Genomic DNA, 20,864 nt, shown 5'->3' with positions numbered 1-20,864 from the left:
TTTAATTTTTATCATTATTATTCCGTCCTAGATGCGATGCATATAAAATCAGCAAATTATCCCTCATGCTCAGCGGCATTTAACCATTTTTCCACAACTCTACCCTTCCCCGTTGATAGTGCATCATTGCATTCATTTCTTTTAGGGTTTCCTTGTCATTTTATGTGGAGAAAGGAAGGAAACACGCACTAAAACATATAAACAAGGCTGAACTGAAGCATAACTTCATGCCCCAGCCTTGCTATACATCAACAAACATAAATCCTATTTTTCTATATTTTTCGTAGCCCCAAATGTATTTTTCCCCTATTTTTCATGGTTTTTTTTATCATTTTCCCGCCATTTTCTTCATTTTCTTGTATTTTTTAAATTGCTGAAAATGAAAACCAGTTTGTGGGCTGTGGCCCTTAGTTCATTTGCAACAAAATTGAAAGATTAGTTGATGTGTATCGACGGTTTTCCCCATTTATATGCCCAAAACCCTTGTTTTTCCCCATTTTTCATGCGTTTTCGGGTTTCTTGACATTATTTCGAGCCATGAAATGCATGTTTTTCATAATTTCTGGTTATAAACAGTAAGAACTCAGAAGAATCAGCAGCATAATCAAATCTTAGTCCATATGAACGGCATTCCATCAATCAAAAGCATAAAACACTAAATTTTCTTTGTAATTTTTTGGTTTACCGCTTAAACGCGTGTTTCGGGTTTTGTGTCCATGGCTGTAGACTTGGAAAACAGCAACACTTCATGTCCAGCAACATCACAAATCACCATTCTCGGCCCGTGGAGCAATCCGGTCCATGCCGGACAAGCCTCCATCATTCTTTCTTCTTCCTTCTTCTCCCCACATGATCTTGCCTTTAGAAGAGAGAGAGGGAGGAGAGAGAAAGACTAGAATCAGAAATTTCAAACCAGGCCACCATTGCGCGAGCGAAGGGCGGCGATAGAGTCCAGAGACAGAGGGGAATGAAGCCCCATAATCCATTGGGGGGGTTGTTTGCAGCAGCCATGATGCCTCTCATCCATTCATGGCGCATTTTTCGGGCGCCATCTTCTTCCACGTTTTTTCATGCCTCTTCATTCTCTCTCCACGTTTTTTGCTTCATAAGGTGCATAAAATTTTTGGGGGGGGTCCAAACTCAAAAGGCATGCTCAAATTTGGCCTCCCAAGTGTCCACCTTTTCATATCTTGATCGTTTCCTTGGCCATTTCCCCGTCCGGACTCCGAATTGAGCTCTGAAAAATCCTGGGCATCCGGCTTAGCATCCCGCATTGGCCAGTAGCTCGTGTCAACCCGCACAACCATCTAAAAAATTATGAAAAATCAACAAGTGTCGCTCGGGCGCCTTTAAAGCACTTTGGCGCTTAAAATCGTCTTAGATCGAGCCGCCGCCTTTGACAGTGAATATTTTTCCCTCGATCTTCATAATTTTTAGCTATTTTTAAGCACTTCCTGTCACCTAAATTCCGCTCTCACAATCTAAATAAGGATGTCATGTAATATGTTCATTGAGGGGTCGATTACGGATGGTGGTCAATACTCTATATGAAATTGGGGCTACATATGTGGGATCGTACTCCGGTGCCTTGATTGCATGTTGTTGCTCAACGTTTTTCATTATTTGGCATCCGTCTAGCTCCCATTGCAATCATAGAGCATACCATTTCGGCAAGAAGGGGGAGTTTTTGTCAACAAGCTATTGCAAGTTCTCAATCTCCTGGTATGTGGCCTTTATCATGTTCTTGCTATACAACATAATGACACACCATTTGATTGCTTGTTCCTTGGATAACTGGTTGCAATCAACTCCTCAACGGCTTTGAAAGCTTTAACAAATACAAATTCTAACTCCTCCCAAGAGCAAGGGAGTGCTCATGCTTCCATTGCTATAGGTTCTTCCAAGAGGCCTAAGTCTAGTAGACTATAGCTTTTAGCCAATGTCATGAAAGTAGCATCCAAGCGTCGGAGGCAAGAAACCAAGTCGCCCCATCATTTTTAGCTAGATCCACAGCCAATGTTAGAATTGGTTGCCTCTCATAAGAGGGTCTAAGCGCGCCAAGTGGTTGAGGTTTGATAGCGCTAGACAGGTCAACAGCTAATGTTTGTCGCTTGGTTTGCTCCTGAGGTTGTAGCTTGGCCTTATGTTGGATGGGCAGAGTTGTGGCTACAGTTGACATACTATTCGGTGCATTTGAGAGTTGAGGAGGGGCATCACCGGAACTAGATGTGGTTGATTTGTTAGTAAGAGGTTGCCATTTTGGGTGATATATTGGCTTACGCCTTGCTGACCTAGGCTTTAGAGGTTCCATGGATTTAGTGGCTTGAATCTCTTGTGGTTTGAGTGGCTCTAATGGGACATTTCATGTGGTCAAGATTGAAGATGGATTTTGAGTAGTACCTTTGGATGTTTGGGATTTAGGTAGCCAAATCCAGGTGTACATTACCCACATAATAGCCTTGCACTTACAATAAGGTCTTGGGGACCCATCGCCGCTTGACCGTGCATGGATGTTTATAGTTCGGTCTTGGCTTCCTGGATTTTGGGTGTGGATGGTTAGCCTTGCGAGGCCATGGGTTTCTATTCCTAGGTGGCACTCCCTGTTTAGGTACCCATTTGAACTGGGGTTCATGGGCTTCAGTGTTGGTTCTAGTGGGTTGCTGCCCTTGAGGCTAGGTAGGTTTTGACAAGTCATGGCCCTCCTCCTGAGACTTGGTAGTGGGTTTCTCTATCGGCAGCTTTGTGGGCTTGAAAGGAGTCACACTGCCTTTGCTGAAAGATGTAACTATGCGGATGCTACCCATGGCTAGGTGGATGTGTTGCAACTCATAGTCGATATTGCAACGAGCTTGCTTCATGAAAGCTCGTCTTGACAGAAATTATGTATGTGCATCCTTAGTGTTGGGCAACACATAGAAAAGTATCTACATTCTCTTAGACTCGATAGAGACTACAATCTTGCACTTTCCTAAAAGTTTGTAGGGTTGGCCTCCATAAGCGGTGAGATTAGTATTAGTGGGCTACTACAACTGTGGTTTACCAAGTTGGGTCCAATGGTCATGGGTTAAGATATTAAAATCAGCTCCCTCATCAATCAATGCATTGATGGCACATGTGTGATTAGCGATGGTGACCATCATGTTGAGGTAGGCTAGTTCTACTGCTTCCTCATCCTCACTGTCCATCTTAGTGATGGCCGCTACTCGCATGTGAACAGGGGGTGCTGGCATTGGGGGTTTATGCAATGGGTGTGTGGGAGGGAAGTACTTCTTTATGGGGCTACCATTGAAGAAGCCTATGCCCTCACCCTCTAGGGTTTCAAGTTCTACATTTCCTATCTAGTTGATAGTTCAAACCTTAAAAGTTCCTAGCCCTCGAAACTTCATTTTTTGCTTATGTCCTTTGACTGAGTACATCAATACTAAGTCACCTTGTTTCAAGTTGCGCTGCTTGACATACCTCTCAAACTAGGATTTGTGTCTTACCTTTTTGCATATTAGCGCATGGGTGGCTAGAAGCTAAGTTTTCATTAAGCGTTTGAGTTCGATCACACGTTTTATCCATGCCCCCCTCCCATCCCATCTTTCTTAAAGGACGATCCTGAGGCTTGGTACCAAGAATTCCAAGGGAAGGATTGCCTCTCTACCATATGTAAATTTAAAGGGGATTTGTCCTATAAGCATCTTGTAAGTTGTGCAATAGGCCCATAAGCCTGCCATCAAATTGTTATCCTAAGCATTGCGTGAAGTAGAGATGACCTTAGTTAGGACATTTATTAGGATTTTATTTGTTTATTTGACTTGGTCATTTTCCTGTGGGTAATAAGGTGAGGATTTCCAATGGATGATTAGGAATAAGGACAGGAGGTGAGCTATCACTTCATTGATGAAGTGGGTGCCTTGGTCACTAATTAGCGCAATGTGACAGCGCAATCATGAGATCACTTGCTCCCATAGAAACTTAGCAAGTGGTCGAGCATCATTCTTTATTCTAGATCGCACTTCTGCCCATTTCGTTAGATAATCGGTAGCCACAATAATGTATTTGACTTGTGAATACAATGCTACCAGGGCTAATGGGTCCGATGAAATCAAACCCCCCATTTCTCGAAGGGTTGTCGTGTGATAATTGGGGTTCACCAGGTTGGCACAACACAACTCCTAGTGTGAATTTCAAAGCGTTGATGTGCACATGGAATGTTAGTGTCCAATTTGGGGCTCGTAGTATCGGTGCAGTGGTGGCTAGATCCTTTTTCAATTCCTCATACACGTGTTGGCATTCTTTGGTCCATTCGAATACAATCAACAACTTGTATAGAGGTCTAAAAATCAATACGTAGTTTAACACAAACCATCGGTAGTACTCAATATGTCCTAAGAAGCACTAAACATCCTTGTAATCAGTTGGGGTGGAAGATCAACAATGACCTTGATCTTGGAGGAATTTGTGGCAATGCCATTCTTTGACACCACGTGTCTTAGGATACATCCAAAGCAGGCATTTCAAGGGGTTCAATGAGAGATGGTATAGCTGATATCGTTCAAAGACCACTCAGAGTCTGTCTAAGTGTTCTCGTCAAGTAGAGTGAATACACAAGTCTTCCACAAAGACTTCTAATTTCTTTCTCAACATGTCTTTGAATATTCTACACATCAATTGTTGGAAAGTGATTGGTGTGTTAGTTAATCCAAAAGGCATGACTATGTAGGCAAAGACTCTCCATTTAGTGGCGAATGCCATCTTATTGGAGCCCCAAGAGGAACACCAAGGAAAATGTAATTCTCTTGCAAGAAAATCTATCTTGTAACACCAACAAGCTTGTTTATTAGGCTTTATATGATCACAATGAAGAAAAGAACACCATGCACAACAAATCTTCATGCAGCATCATGTAGATCTCCCACGGATTTGATAGAATCAACCATATTCTTCAATATCTTCACAAAATCCATCAATATAACAAAGAAAGCAAAGGAATACACAATCTTTGAATGGAAATACATCACATAGTATTCATCTTCAATATCTTCATAGTCTTCTCTCTCAATCTCTCACATACAACCACTCTGTTTTTGTAGAATTGGCTATCTCTGACTCTCTCTCTCTCTCCATCAATAATACATCATATCCTCACTACAATCTTCCAAAATCACTCACAATAATCCTTATTAGGTCGTGGATACCCCTCCCAAGAGGTATGTCTGATATGAAAAGTCACGAGAGCCACTACAGTATCCTTTCATAGCTCACTACTGTCACTTCACTTCAGTCTTTACTTGAGTCTTCAGCAGCTACTTCTTTCACTTCTTTTAGCTCTTTTGCACTTGTATTCACCTCTTTTCAAGGCTAGAAAACTTTCCCAAGCTACACTCTCATCCAACAGAACACATACAGAAGCATACAGAAGAGTCTACAGAACAGTCAGTACAGTACCAGAATAGCTACAGTACAGAACAGAACATAGACAGAAGCTCTACAGAAGACCTACAGAACGTTATAGAAGGTCATCAAAACCTCATAACTCATACTTAAACCATTCCAAACTTTCAAAAACTATTCAATAAGCTTTCACAAGATCTCAATCCCTATCAATCAATACTCCATCCCTCCTTACAGAAGTCAATCAGAATAAAACAGAAGGTATACAGAACCAATCAGAACCTATCAAAACTTCACAGAACCTCATATCTCTACTAATAAACATCATGAGCTTCCAACACATAATCAATATCATCCAAAACACTCTCAAACCACTTTCAAACCAATCAATCATCTCATAAAATCAACCATTCAGCTCTCAAAAACAACAAAAATCAGCCAAAAAACAAGTCATTTCAACACTCAACATATCCCCACACTTAACAAGGAAGCGTCCTCGTGACCCAGGAAGAAGGGAATACAAGTTCATTCAAAAGCTCAACTTTGACCTTCAATATGTCTTCAAAAATAGTCCATCCAACCACAACCCCAACTTATCACCTGTATCTGATATAAAAATACAACGAAAGGAAAACCCTTTATACATTAACACTTCTTATCAAACTAGAAATCACAACAAACTTGTAAAGGATATAAGAGGTTTCTTCTTCTTCTTCTTCTTCATTTTTAGCATCTTTAACTTTCCAACCACGACCCCATCACCACAATTCTTCAAAAGGTAGCTCGCACGAAAGCCAATCCAATAGGAAACCACCACATTCTTTTTACATAAATTAACCCACAACATAAGCACTACACACAACACAACCATCTGAATGACTCCTCTAAAAAGAGATTTTCATTAAAAATCATCCACCATACATTGGAAAAGGTATCAATGAAGATGATCCCTCTTAAAAGATTGATGATTTCGGAAATAATCCATAGACAAGGATTCATCTACAAATGTTTTGGGAGGATTCTAAAAAAACTGAAGACAGCACATCCTTTCCAACAAGACAAGGTATCTACTAGGCAAACAAAGGGCATGAAAATACAATATATCCAGCTGCTGGGAATCAATGCTCACATTGACATTCATGCACAACTTTGGAATAGGCTTTGAATCATTATGAGAATGCCTATGCATATATGCCAGATACCAAGCAAAGTGAGCAGTTAATCTCACTGAAGGATCTGCAGACTGTGAATATTGCTGAGCAAAATGAATATAGTTCTGATATGCTTGACTGGCAACTGTCCATTCTCCTGGAATTACTGGCCAATTTATCTGAGGTCCTATAAGGGAATCATGCGAGCTCCATCCCCTTCTTCTGGAAATCTCATGATCAAATCCGTCATAGTCACTAACCAACTGAGGTGGTTGAGATATAGAAGTGGCAGGAGAGGGAAGTGGAATAAGGAAGAGTGGATGAAGAGAGGGGTAGGCAAAATCATAAAAGGAAGAATAATTTAAAGGAGTGGCTGAAATTTGTAGAGAATCACTTAAAAAGGGTGTTAGCTAATAAATAGAAAAGGTAGAAGGTACATGAATGGATGGAGAAGGACATGGTGGAGAAGGGGAAAATACTCTATCCTCAATAAAGGAACAATATGTAAAGATAGGAATGTGAGGAAAAGATGAAGGTTGGAAAAGAAGGGGTAAGATAGTTGTGGAATTAGTTTGACAGAGGGAAAGATATATATCATATCGGTGAGCCATTTGTTGGTAATACAGGAGGGTAGGAATAGAAGGTCCTAAGAGAGATCTTCTATGATAGGCATCAAAGAAGGTAGAATCAAATGGATTATGTTTGGAAAGATAAGCTAAGAGATCCACCCTCAGTTGATTAGTACTCTGGGCATAGGTAGGGGTTGTGTTCTGTCTTTGATTCAGGGCCACAGAATCAATCATGGTATGCCAAGAATTACCAGGGCAATTAGCCACTTTGGAGGAGTAACTCTGAAACATGTCATCTATGCGCAACTCCAACTGGGTGACATACAAAACAGCTTGTAGAACCACGTCTCCCACATACCAAGCCATATCCACCTCATCTGGAATCAACAAGTCTCGTCGTAGATACATGTAGGACATCAACATGGTATCTGTCATGACAGAATCTTCAAACACCATCAGTACCACCTCTGTCAGCAACTCAGCAGACCAAGCCCCACTCCAGCCATCCTCTGGAAGAGGTAAATCCATTGTAGAAAGCTTCATGTAGAAGGCCAACTTATGTAAGTGATAGTGGACAAAGAAAGAATGGTCTGGAGGAACATATTCCTGATACTGCTCAAATGTAGACCGTAGCAAATCCATTCTGGATTGCAATCTTTCCACTTTATCTTGGAATAGAGGACACAAGGTAGCCTGTCTTTGAAGAGTAGCTAAGTCCTACTGTGAGAGAGAAGGGATCAAGGGAACATGAGGGCTTGGAGGAACAGACCACGACTTTGCTAGTTGATCTTGCAATTGCTTGATTTGGAAAGCTTGAGATTCCACTGTGTCATTAGCAGACTGTAAGGCCGAAAGTTTGTCATCTAAAAGAGTTTGGAACTCCTGCGCTTCTCTGGACATCCTCTCCTTCTCCTCTGAAAGGCTAGTAACCTCGGATTGAGCCTCTATTAACTGAATCTTCCAAGAAGATATCGCATCTCGTTGGGTTGCAACTAGTTGGGTTTGTTGCTCCATTTGCTTAAACAAATCTGCTAGGGTATCCTTAGCAGAGGCTAACTCGGATGTTGCCTTATGCAACTAGTCCTTAGACTGCATCAGCTCTTCATAAAAGGAAGCGTGCAGTTGTTGAACATAGGCTGTCATCACTGACAATTCAATGGAACTCTGAATGTCCTTACATAGGAAAGGAATAGCATCTCCCGAGACTAGACTGTTCAGTGAGGGGACTAATATATCCAACGAACCTTCGCGATGTGCTCTGAACAGGTTATTACATGTGAGATAACTAGGGAGATCACTGCCACAGGTAGTAGGAATGGGCATTAAAGGAAGAACTGAAGGAGTTGTATCCACGACCCGCTTCAAGCGTTTGCGCTGTATTACTAGGAGAGGCAAAGAATCATCATCCTCTATATCAATGGGTTCTAACTCATCTGAAGGTGGAGGAGGAGGTACAGGATGTGATGGAGGAGGCACACTCTTCTGTAAACCTGAGTAGGTCAAGAAGGCATACAAGTACGATCCATAGGTGACATTGGTAACATTGCCCCTGGTGACTTTCACGAAATGTTGATCCATCTTAGTGAGTACGTAAGTGCTCCAATCAATAGCGACTCCTTTCAACACCATCCTTGAAGCTGTGAAAAGCTCTTTGGACAAGTACTAGGATGGCGTTTTTGCAGGCATAAACCTGTCCTGGAGAAACTGATAGATCATCTTCCATACAGGATCAGTGATCATGGAAAAGGAAACTCCTGAAGAGTTGATCACCTTCTTAACATCCAACATTTCCCTTGTCTGTTTTTGTAACAGCTTCAAAATCTCTTCATTAGAGAAAAGCTGGCGAGTGGTAACAAAGGGTTCACCTTTGGAGGGGAGAGAAAGAGCCTTCCCTAGGCCTCGAGGTGTCAAAGTCATAGAAATACCCTGGACCAGTCCTGACTTCTTGCTGTAGGTGGCCAGAAACTCGTCACACAATGATGGATCCTCTGGAAGCAATGGAAAGGAGGTAGCCACAAAAGCAGCGAGTCCCGCCTTCGTGAGAGGCTCAAAAGTGAGTAGGGAAAAATAATCCCTACTGACGAGTGGGACATACTGGATAGGGGGAGGAGCGTGAGAAGGCGCCATTCAGATGGTTACACACACACCACAACACAGACAATCAAGGAGAATGCCTGCAAAGCAATATACAAATACCAAGGATAAGATATAAACCAAAACGATAAAACGTGACCCGACCAACTATCCCCAAGCAAACCACAACCTAGAAAAAATTCGACATGACCGCTAGACATATGCGACCGAAAGCTTCATGCTATGCAACATGCAAACACCCAAAACCCCGTATCAGGCAATAAAGAAAAAAACTACACACCGAACCCTTAACCGTAACAAAGAAACTGAACCAAAACATCACCACAACCTACACATATCAAGACCACAACTTTGATAAAGAGTTTTGACCATGGAGACAACTTCGAAGACGTCGCGTACCCATCCCACAAAACCGGGTTCATTAAAAAGGGGAATTAAGTGCAGTGAGGGGGAATTAATTTAATGAAGGGTTCATTTTAATAAATTATTAAAAAATGGATAAAGTTTTATTAAGTGATAAACCATAGCAAGAAAATGGCGGTTCCTTCTTAAAAAGTTAATTACCAATTATTAGGTTAAAGCGGTGCTTTCATCCGAATCCCGGACTTCGATACCCAGACTGGGTCTCTAAATGCAAGTTCATTTATTAAAAATTAAGGTGATGTGGAGCGTTGTTTTGCCAGCGCGTGCTCTTGTGACGGTTGGTTTATTTTAATTAAAAATATTAAAGTGTCTCTTTAGCGCACTTAGCGCGTGCTAAGTGAACGGCTAGTTTATTTTTATTGAAAAAAAAATGGTGTATTTAACGCGAATGCACGTGCCATGGTGGTGGTTAGGGTTCTTTATTTTTCTGGTTTGTTTGTTTGTTTTTTTTTTTGAATTAACTGTGGGTTTTGGGGTAGCTGGAAAAAAATTAAAAAATAAAAATAAAAAAAGAAAAATACCTGGTAGTGGGTGTATGGGAATGCAAAGAATGCGCTCTCTACAATCCAAAAATATCTGGATTTTTGCTCTAGAGGATTAGTGGGTATGTGGATGAAAAAGGAGTTTTGATTTTAGTTTTGTATTTGTATTTGTATTTTATTTGTTTTTTTTTAAATTTGAATGAATATAGGTGTTGCATGAAGTAGTTTATTAGCTTAGAAAATATGTCCAAAAATAAGTAAAAATGTTAATGGAATTTTTAGGAATTTTTCAAAAATTAATTTGGAATTTTTTAGCATTGTTAATGAATTTTTTCTTTTTTTTGAGTATGTTTAAAAGAATTTTGAATTTGAAAATGGTTTGAATTTTTTTTTCGTGAAATTTACAGGTTAGAAAAAATAGGCAATTGGTTGCAGAAATAGTAGGAATTTGTCTAGATTTTTCTGGAATTTGTGTCAAAATTTTAAAGGTTGTTTAATGTTTTTTTTGTTTAATTTTCAATGGTTTTTTTTTTGTAAAGGTTTCGGGTGTTTGAATTAAAAATCTGGGAAAATACCCAGAAATAGGCTGTGTGGCAGCTGCATGTCCGCAACCAACGAACAAGCTCCCGCACCCGCGCACGATCAATCACGAACAATCGCAAGTCCCCACACGCGCATACACACCTACACGTGTGTCGATGCCGCGAGGGTGTCGGCGGGTGGGACGGGGGTTTATGGAAGGGGTGTGGTGAGCTACGACGGGGGAACAGGGGGCTGACAACAGGGTAGGGGGGTTTTGTGGGTTAACTACGGGTGTGGGTTAGGGTACGGTGTGAGTGTGTGATGGGGGGCTTGCAAGGAGGTAGGTGTGTGCGAGTATTGGTGGGGGGAAAGGGGCTGAGATGGGGTAAGAGGGTTGGTGTTTGGTTGCAGGGGGGGAAGGGGGGGTAATGGGGAATGGGTTATAGTGTGTATATGGGGGGGAAAAGGGGGATAATGGGGAATGGGTTAGGGTGTGGTGGGAAAGGGAGCTTGTGTGTGGGGGGGGGGGGGGGGGGCGGGGGGGTGTTGATGGGGGTGATGGGGGGAAGGGGGGCTTAGGGAAAGGGGCTAGTTAGTTCTCAGGGGCATGTGGAGGAAGACTCCGACAGCTCGCAGACAGGGAGCCACAAAGGCCACGTGGCAACGACATCTAGAGGCGGGAACAACGGGCAAAGCGGGCGCCGACGTCGGCTACAGGCGTCGAGAGGCGGGTAGGACGGGCAGAACGGGCGTTGTTGGTGGGCAGTACGGCAGCCAGGCTGTCACATAGGCGGTGTGAGCGGCCAGAGGAGGGCGGGTGGGGGAACGATGTCGCGACGGCCACGGCTGCAGGGGCACGACGTCACAAGGCGAGGGCGTCGACAGAGGACACTGTCGGCGGGCAGAAGCGTCCTCAGCACGGCGAGGAAAGGGCGCAGGAGGCGGTATAGGCGACGTCGAGATGGCGGGGTACATGGCAGGTGATGGCGGCTCGGGCGGGAGGCGCTGGCTGGCGCCAGGCGGCACGAGGGGAAGAGGGAGGGAAAGGAAGGGAAGGAGAGGAGGAGGGGAGGGGAGAAGAAGAGGGAGGAGGTGAAGAGGGAGGTGGAGGACAGGCGCACGCAAAGAAGGAGAGGGAAAGAGAGGGGGAGGCAGTTGGGATGGGGAAGGGGTTGGGAGAGGGGAGGGGGGATAGGGAAAGGTGGGGGTGGGTAGGGGCAATGGGCGGGAGGGGTAGGGGTAGGGTAGGGGTAATGGGCGGGGTAGGGTGGGTAGGGTTAATGGGCGGGAGGGGTGGGGGTATGGTTGGGGTGGGTAGGGTTAATGGGCGGGAGGTGGTCAAGTGGAAAGGCATACCCCCCTGTCCCCTGCCCGTGCACGGGGCGGGGTAAAAAAATTTGCCGTGACGGGATTGGAAGAGTGCACGGATGATGGGACGAGGCACGTGGACATGACCGGGGCGTGTTAAGACGTGTAAAATCGAAAACAAGCGCGTTCACGCGCGGGACTAGACGCACGAAAACACAAAAAAATAAAGAAAAAGTAATAACTCCCAATCCGATCATCAAAACGAAATGTCGTAAAAACAAAAATTGGGCATGACGATAGGGGGAAGACAAGGAAAATATGCAACGGAGGTTCCGGGGGGGTAAAGGGCGGTCACGTGCAAAAAACGCAAAAAAGGGTCTAAAAACACAATTAAAAATTAATATCGGAAGATTCGTGCATCGGAATGAGGTGTAGGAAAATGGAAAAATGTGGCGAAAGACGGGCTTGACAATCCTATCATGTGGTTCCGACTGAGATAAGACGCGTTCACGTGGAAAAAACCCAAAAAATAGACCTGAAAATGGGATCGAAAATTAATATTGGACAAACCGGTGGCCAGAATGTCATGCAATAAAAAGAAAAAAGGTCCGCAGGAAGGGGCGGTACAGGGTTGTCACGTTAAAACATAGTTCCGATTGAAGTAAGAGGGGTTCACATGCGTAAAACACAAAAAATACACCCGAAAACACATTGAAAAATTAATAATGAAAAATCCAGAAGGTGAAAGAGGGTGGAGGAAAAAGGAAAAAGGTGGGGGAAGGCATGGGGGAAATGGCTGTCAAATCAAATTGGAATTCCGATGCAAACAGGGCAGGTTCACATGGAAAAATGTCAAAAAGTCACATGAAAAAGTCTTAAAAACCCGCAAAATTAATATTGGACAAACCGTACATCAAAATGACATGGAGTAAAAATGAAAAATGTCAGGGGGAAATTTATTGTCCGGGCTATGATGTCAGATCATGGTTCTGAAGCGAGAAAAGCGTGTTCATATGGAAAACCAACTAATTTGCGTAAAATACTTCAAAACTTAATAACTCGAAAACCGTGCACCGGAACAGGAGTAGATAAAAAGGAAAAATGGTCAGTTCAGAGGGAGGAACATGGATATAAGGTTGGATGTGGACTTTAGTGAACGTAGGGTGCGTTCACATGGCAGGACAACAAAAGCAGGGAATGAAGGAAAACTGCAAGGGAACAGCCCCAAGGGTGGGTGGAAAATGAACGAGTGGGTGGGAAGGGACCCCATCAGGGTAAAAGCAAGTCATGGCATAGAGGCATTAGCAGGTTGAGGCATATGCAGAGGGGTATGCAATGTAGACGCGCAGGGATGCGTCCCCACACTTAAGACCTTAACGGACAGGGTTAACCGAGCAATAGGGACATAGGACCATGCCACAGACCATCCACTAACTTCCCCACACTTAAAACATGATCGTCACTGAGAAACAAAAGTTGTAGGGTTAGAGAAACTTGGCCCATGCTGTCGGGAATCAAGGTTGATTGTCGATGGCACGTCCTGTGTCGTTATCGGCTACTGGAGGTACCAAGGCATCTTCTCGGCACATGTCCTTCATGGCAAGGACCATGCGGCAGCACCCAGGGAGGTAGCTGGGTGAAGGAATCGCAGGAAATTTGTCGATGGCGAGGGATATTGCACTCAACTTACAATTACTCAAATGGAATGAAAGAACAGTCACTCGCCCCATAACTAATATCACTCCAGGAAGAATGATTGAAACCCATATCTCATATCCGATTTATAAATCGATAGGGGAATGGTGCAGAGGGAGTATGCCAGGGTGCACAGTTGATGGTGTATCAGTGCGTCCAACCCTGTCAGGCATAAGTGCAAGGAGAAAGGCAAGGGAGCCTTATAGTGCAGTGTACAGAACAAGGTGCCGTGTCCTGTGATGACAAAGACCCATCCCGTGGGTGCATAGGGAAACGGGAATATACCTGACTCCAAGTGTCGTAACGTTCCTCAATCTCACGTCTCGGTAATTGATTGAAGAAACTCCAGTCACACTCAGCGCACCCTCTGTCTCATGCTCGGTTGATAGATACAGGAGGGCAGCCCGTTCCTGAAACCCATTGATGTAATCCTCACAGTCACTTGTGCAAAGGTTGTATGCATTGTGCGCATTTGATGGTGCAGTTGTGCATCCCGCCCTGTGCTGGCATACAGTGCAAGAAGGAAGGCCAGGGATCCTTATGGTGCAGTTCACAAAAACAAATTGTGCTTTGTGCATTGAGAGGCCCGTCCCGTGCGTGCAACACTTCATTCACACTTCTCACCTCTCATTTGACTTAAAGGGAAAAGACTGGTCTCTCGGCCCACCCTCTGTCTCACTTTCTGTTGATAGATACAGAGGGCAACCATACTCACTTCCCCATCCGGTTAGGATCAAAGCTCACATCACTCAATTTTTTGTCGATGAAGATCGCATCGTCAGTTGTTAAAGAGACGTACCCACGGAGGTAGCCATCAAATCGAACGTTGTGTTGGATAGGAACATGGCATCTGCTAGAGGACAGTTAGACGCTCTACAAAGAGGCCCAGGACACAGCGTACCAAGGGAGGCAGCTTCGGAACGGGATCCTGGGGATATCCATTGAGGAATCCACTTTCTGGACTGCTGGGTGTTGCCACCTTTTCCACAGCCAGCTTCTCGCCCAAGGGTGTTTGCCACCTTTTCTTGGAACGAGGCCTGCTATGACAGGGAAGTGCTTCCTTTTCTCCCATAACAGTTTTTTTTTCATTTTTTTTAATCTTGTCTTTTTATCTTTTTTTTTCTCCTATTCCTGAGGGTGTCTCCACCTTTTCTCGAAGAATAGGTCGGCATGACAGGGACCGAAGTCCTTTTCTCCCATGACCGATATGTATATTTTTTCTTCTTTTTTTTTTCTTCGAATTAAGCAAGGGAATGGTAGAAAGACCATGTATCAGAACCAACCTCGCCACTTTCGCTGGTGGAAAATAGAGGATAAGAGATCAAGGCTGGAAGGTAGGGTTGAGGGGACAGAAGGTTGTGTCCACCTCATCAGGAGTGGCTGAAGAACAGCTATCAGAAGTAGCATCATAAGAAGTACAATGCCACGCCAACGAGGGAAAGGATCAGGTAACCATGATTGTCAAGATCCCCAAGGAGGGAAGTACTTCTTCAGGCGATATCCATTGATCAGGAAGGAATCGTCAGAAGCATCAACGGTCTGCACTTGGACAGAGCCATTAGGGTTGACAGCAAGTACCTTATATGGGCCCATCCACCGCTATTGGAGCTTGCTAGGAAAGTTGCCAAATCGTGAATCATAGGCTAGGACCGAATCACCTTCTTTGAACTCCTTGTGCTTGATGAAGCTGTCATGGTAAGCCTTGCGTCGAGCTTGCATGGCTTCCATGCACTGTAGAGCCATCCTGCGAGTTTTGTCCAAACATTCCAGGTGCAGGAGATGGCGTTGCAGTGAATCATCGTCCCCCAAACGCTCTTTGATAGCCACTCTCAAAGAGGGTAATTCCAGTTCAACAGGGAAAACAGCTTCTGTACCATACACCAGCTAGAAGGGTGTCTGTCCTGTTGCTGCTTTATAGGAGGTTCTGTACGTCCAGAGGGCCTCTGTAAGTCGATCATCCCAATCACGACGATGTGCGGCAATCGTTCTTGTCAGAATTGAGCAGAGGATGCGATTCGTGACTTCGACTTGGCCGTTAGCTCTAGGGTAATAAGGAGTGGACTTGCGATGGCGGATCTTATACAACTCTGTCAACTCTTCCATGACCTTATTAATGAAATGAGTGCCTCTATCACTTACCAGCTCTAAGGGACTGGCAAAACGGGTGATGATATTCTCGTACATGAACAGGGCCACACTGTTACCATCGTCCCGCTTTAGGACTTTAGCTTCACACCACTTTGTGACAAAATCTGTACATACAAGGATGTATCGGTTCTCTTTCCTTCTAGTAGGAGGTTTAATTGGGCCTAGAAGTCGATTCCCCACTTCTCAAACGGCTTTAGGGGAAGGATAGGTTGCAGTGGCGTGGCACTTCTCTTTGTGGGTTTCCCCATTCTCTGATAAGCATCACATCTTTTACAGTAATCATAGGCATCCTCGTGAATGGTGGGCCACCAGTATCCTGCTAGCAGAGCCTTCCTAGCTGTGGCTTCTCCTGCAAAGTGGCCTCCACATGCCACCTAGCAGGGTGTAGGGGGCTGATTCTAGCATAAGCTTCTTCCTTTCGTGACTAGAAATGCCAGGAGGGTACTGTTGGGTTGCCAACAGATTGGCAATGTCTGCATACCAGGGAGTTACAGTTTCTACCAGGAATAGGGAAGCATCAGGGAGGTCTGGATCATCCTACTCCTCGTCTGCAGTCTGTGGGATACGCGACAGATGATCAGCCAGAACATGGGAACGACCAGGTTTGGTAATTATCTCAAAGTCGAACTCCTGAAATAGAAGGAGCCATCTCATCATTCGTCCTTTCACGTCCACTTTGTTAATCAAGAAGGACAGGGCCTCATGATCCACATAAAATTTAAAGTGGGTAGATAGGAGGTAGTGGCGGAACTTCTCTAGGGCAAACACCATTGCCAAGCACTCCAGCTTTGTCACTGTATAGTTCCGTTCCCTATCAGTGACTTTTCGGCTTGCGTAATAGATGGGTTGATCCAGCTTCGAGGAGCCCTTTTGGCAGAGAATTGCACCTAAGCCTTCAATAGATGCATCAGTGTGTACATGGAACTCCTTCGTCCAATCAGGAGGTTACAGAATGGGTGCCTCAATCAGACACTGCTTCAGAGTGTTGAAGGCCGTGTCACATTCTTTCGTCCAAGTAAACTCTGCATCTTTCCTCAGAAGCTTGTGCAAGGAGGTTGCCTTTGTTGCAAAATGGGCTATAAACCTTCTGTAATAACCCACGTGGCCTAGGAATCCCCTCAACTGTTTGAGGTTGGTGGGTGTTGTCAGAGCTGCCATCTTTTCGATCTTTGCAGAGTCAGTTGATATCCCTTGTGCAGAGACAATGTGGCCCAATAGAACTCCAGAAGAGACCCCAAAGATGCATTTGTCGGGGTTGAGGGAAATCCCATACTCCCGGCATCAATCAAAACATTGTTCCAGGTGGCCTGAGTGTTCCCGGATCAAACTATAGACACAGAAGTCATCCAAATATACCTCAATAAAGTCGTGCAAATAATTTTGGAATGCGGCCATCATGACTCACTGGAAAGTAGCAGGGGCATTGCAGAGTCCAAATGGCATCACTCGATAAGCATAAGTCCCCCGTTCTGTGGTGAAGGTTGTTTTGGACTGGTCCTCTTCTATGATTTGGACTTGGCTATATCCACTGAATCCATCCAGAAGGGAGTAAAGCTCATATCCTGCCACTGTGTCCAACAGTTGGTCTGTGAAAGGAATAGAAAAGTGATCCTTCTTCGTCTTGGAGTTCAACTTGCGAAAATCCACACATATAGGAAGCTTGCCATTCTTCTTGGGTACCACCACGATGGGTGAAACCCATTCACTATTTGCAAATGGATAGATGAACTCGGCTTCCAGAAGCTTCAGCAACTCTGCTTTTACCAATGTGGAATAATTCGGGTTCATTCGCCTCTGTCATTGTCGTACTGGCTTGGCATGAGGCTCCAAGTCAATATGATGCTGACATATTGTGGGATCAATCCCCTTTAGGTCTTTGTAGGACCAAGCAAACACATCCAAATTCTCTTCAACAAGTTATATAAAGTTGACAACTCCTCTTATGGGAGGCTACTACCCACCTTCAAGTGGCGTTCAGTGCCATCTGCATCCACAAAGGTTAACTGCCTTTCACCTTCTACTTCATGGATGAAGGTCCGGCGGACTGCTTCTGGATACAGATCCGACTCCTTCAAGGGAGTGGTGTCCTCTTCTAATGTTCCACTAGAACCAACTTCTTCTTTTGGTGGAGACTTAGGTTTCTCCTTGAGATGTTGAAATGGGATTAGAGCCGTTTCGGATTTGGTTTCAAGATTAGTTACCTCTTGGCTTGAAGACTCATCTTCTGATGACACATCTAGGAACGTCACATAACAGGGACCCTCTGATGCCTGTTGGGTTTGTGAGACTGGTGCTTGTTGGCACAGTGTATCATCATCATCTTTCTTTGGCAAGGATAGGTGAGGGCGGCATGAGCCACTGCTGAAAGACGGCTTATTCTTCTTAATCCATTTCTTATAAAGATTTTGCATATGAGAAGATCCATTTACCAGACCAAATGGTACCATCGCCATTCTGTCCCACAGCATGAGCTCGTCTACTTCTGAGGCTTCTGGAACTTCTTCTTCATATGTATCCTCTTCAGGTGGGATAGATTCTTCTAGCTCACTTTCATAACCTTCTTCTTCAATATCATCTCCATCCTCTTCTGTCTCTGTCTCTGGCTCTGTAGGAGCTCTGTAAGAGAAGAACATGTTCTATGTTTCATCTTCTGCCTCTGTCTCTGGCTCTGCTATGGCCATGTAACACGGAGAGCAGTACATCCATGCTTCTATCTCACTGTTAGAAGTGATTTTGGAAATCGTTCCTGGTTCAGGCAAGAAGTATTCACCCATTAACAATGGATTTGTATCTTTTGGGAGTTGGCTTACAGTATCCACTGTTAAGGAACGTGCCACTGTTTTCTAGGGAAGAATCTGTTTGACAGCATCTTCGTCTACTGAGGTTCCATCTGTAACTTCATTAGGGGAGTCAGAAGATAATTCCAAGGAGGTGGATCCATGTCCTTTTTGAGCACCATATAGCTTCAGCACCACTTTGTTAGGTCCTCTACCCAAGGTCAAGGTTCCTTTGAACCAATCCGTCCTTGCTCTGGCTTCAAAAAGCCATGGTCTGCCCAGTAACAGAGGGTAGGATGTACCATAAGAGTTTGGCTTCACCACCAAATAGGTTAGCCAGTAATATTTTCCAACCACTGTAGTCTTCACATATGGGAGAATGCCCAAAGGCTTGATTCTGCTCTGATCCGCTAGTCTGATGAGCCATTGGGTTGGTTGCACATCTTGTAAGCCTAGATCCTTCATTGTCACATCTGTCATAATGTTCACTGATGAACCTCCATCAATCAGTGCATTTGCAATGAAGCAGCCTTCTATCCACACACCAGTATTTGGGGTACCCGGATCTAGGAAGGCATTAGCCACGTCCACTTCTTTTACAGGCTCTGGAGCTTTGTTGAACTTTGTTGCTGTTGAAGGAGCAATCCTTAAGCCACGTCTTCGTGTCAGTATACTTTTGAACCTTTTTTGGCAACTGGGAGACAACATCAATAATTGTCAGAATGTGAGGTTTGGTTTAAAGGTATCTAGATCTCTGACCAGATCGTATTCCTTAATAGGATCCACTGGCTTCTCTAAACGGTTAGGGAATGGGGCAACACCCATTTTCATTTTCCTTATTTCTTCCAACAGGGACATCATGGGAACTTCTTCGGTCACTTGTGGCACTTCCTCCTCTTCTATTTCCTGGACCTCTGGTCGTGTCTCTAGAACTGTCTCTGTGACTCTCTATGGCACGATAGTGCTCCGTACGGCAGTGTGAAGCTCTGTTCTGTTGTGTTCTTCTGGTGGAAGATTGAACTTCACTGTTCTGGCAGGAGGATTATTTTCTTTCTAGATAGGTGGTTCATTCTTCTTTGCACGCGTGATGGCAGCAACTTCCAATTCCACCAAATTGGAGGTAGGCTCTTGGGCCTTGGCCGGACTATCAGTAGCACTGTTTTTCACTAGGGCTAGGCTTGGACAGTCTTTTGCAGTGTGGCCTTCTCCTTTGCATCGACTGCATAAGGGCTTGTAATACACTGACCTTCTGGGATTTGGACAATTTGGTGAAATGTGTCCCTTTTCTCCGCATCTGTAACACTCTACTTCTGATCTTTGACCACCACCAGACTGTCTTCCTCTGTAACTTTGGGATGGAAACCTTCTTGGACCGAAATTAGGTCCAAACTCTCTAGGCTTGGTCCAATATCCTGTGTTGTCATTTTGGATTCCAGCAAGTTGAATCTTGCGTCTTCTTCCTTCCTTCTCCTATCATGCATCTCCTTCAGAGAGCAAATGTCCTATGTATGGTTCTTCCGCAAACAGTAGGAATAGAAAGCTCCAGGGATGGTTGGTTTTCGTGTACATCTAGTGGCTAAATGACCTGCTTGATGACACTTACCACACCAAGTATTTGACCGCATCACATCTCTTCCTGCTCCTGCCACATTGGATATGGTGGCAGTATTCACTTTCAGCGTCTGTAGCTGCTCTGTAATCACATCCATCAACTCCTTTTTGATATTTGCAATTGAGTTAGATAAGTAATCCTTCAAGCTTTCTCCTCCTGAGGTACTGGCAGTAGGGTTTTGAAAAGTCTCTGTAATCACTACATAAACAGGTTGGGCTGATGCAGAGGGGTCTCTGTTCTGATTCTGATTCAGAGCTCCTGTTTGAACTGTTGGCTGTTGGCTCCAGTTGGTAGGGTTCCACTGTTGCTGCTGATTTGGCATTGGGGAAATCGGTTGGGACCATTGTTGTTGTGGTTGAACCATCATTTGAGGCATGGATTGTGGCCACTGTGGATTTGATGCACTGTACTGTGATACTGGGGGCATCTGTGGGTAGGGATAGGAAACTGTCCCTGGGACTGCATTAGGTGGGTACATCATTCCTGGCATCAGAGGAGGTAGGACTCCTCTTCCTGGATTCATCGCCAATCTAGCTTCCACTTCATCGTACAGTCTTGCACCTTCTGTTGCATCTTGCAGTGTGGCTGGTCTTTGCAGCTCCACAAACTTACGGACTTCTGGTTGTAATCCTCTGAGAAACACCCCCTTCTGAATGCCATCATGTAGATTATGGTTAGTCCATCTCTTCAGGATGGATTCCATT

This window comes from Lygodium microphyllum, chromosome 27, assembly GCF_053477565.2.
Source record: "Lygodium microphyllum isolate KBCC chromosome 27, Lygodium_microphyllum_v1.1.10, whole genome shotgun sequence".
Taxonomy (NCBI): domain Eukaryota; kingdom Viridiplantae; phylum Streptophyta; class Polypodiopsida; order Schizaeales; family Lygodiaceae; genus Lygodium; species Lygodium microphyllum.
This window is presented reverse-complemented; position numbering follows the sequence as displayed.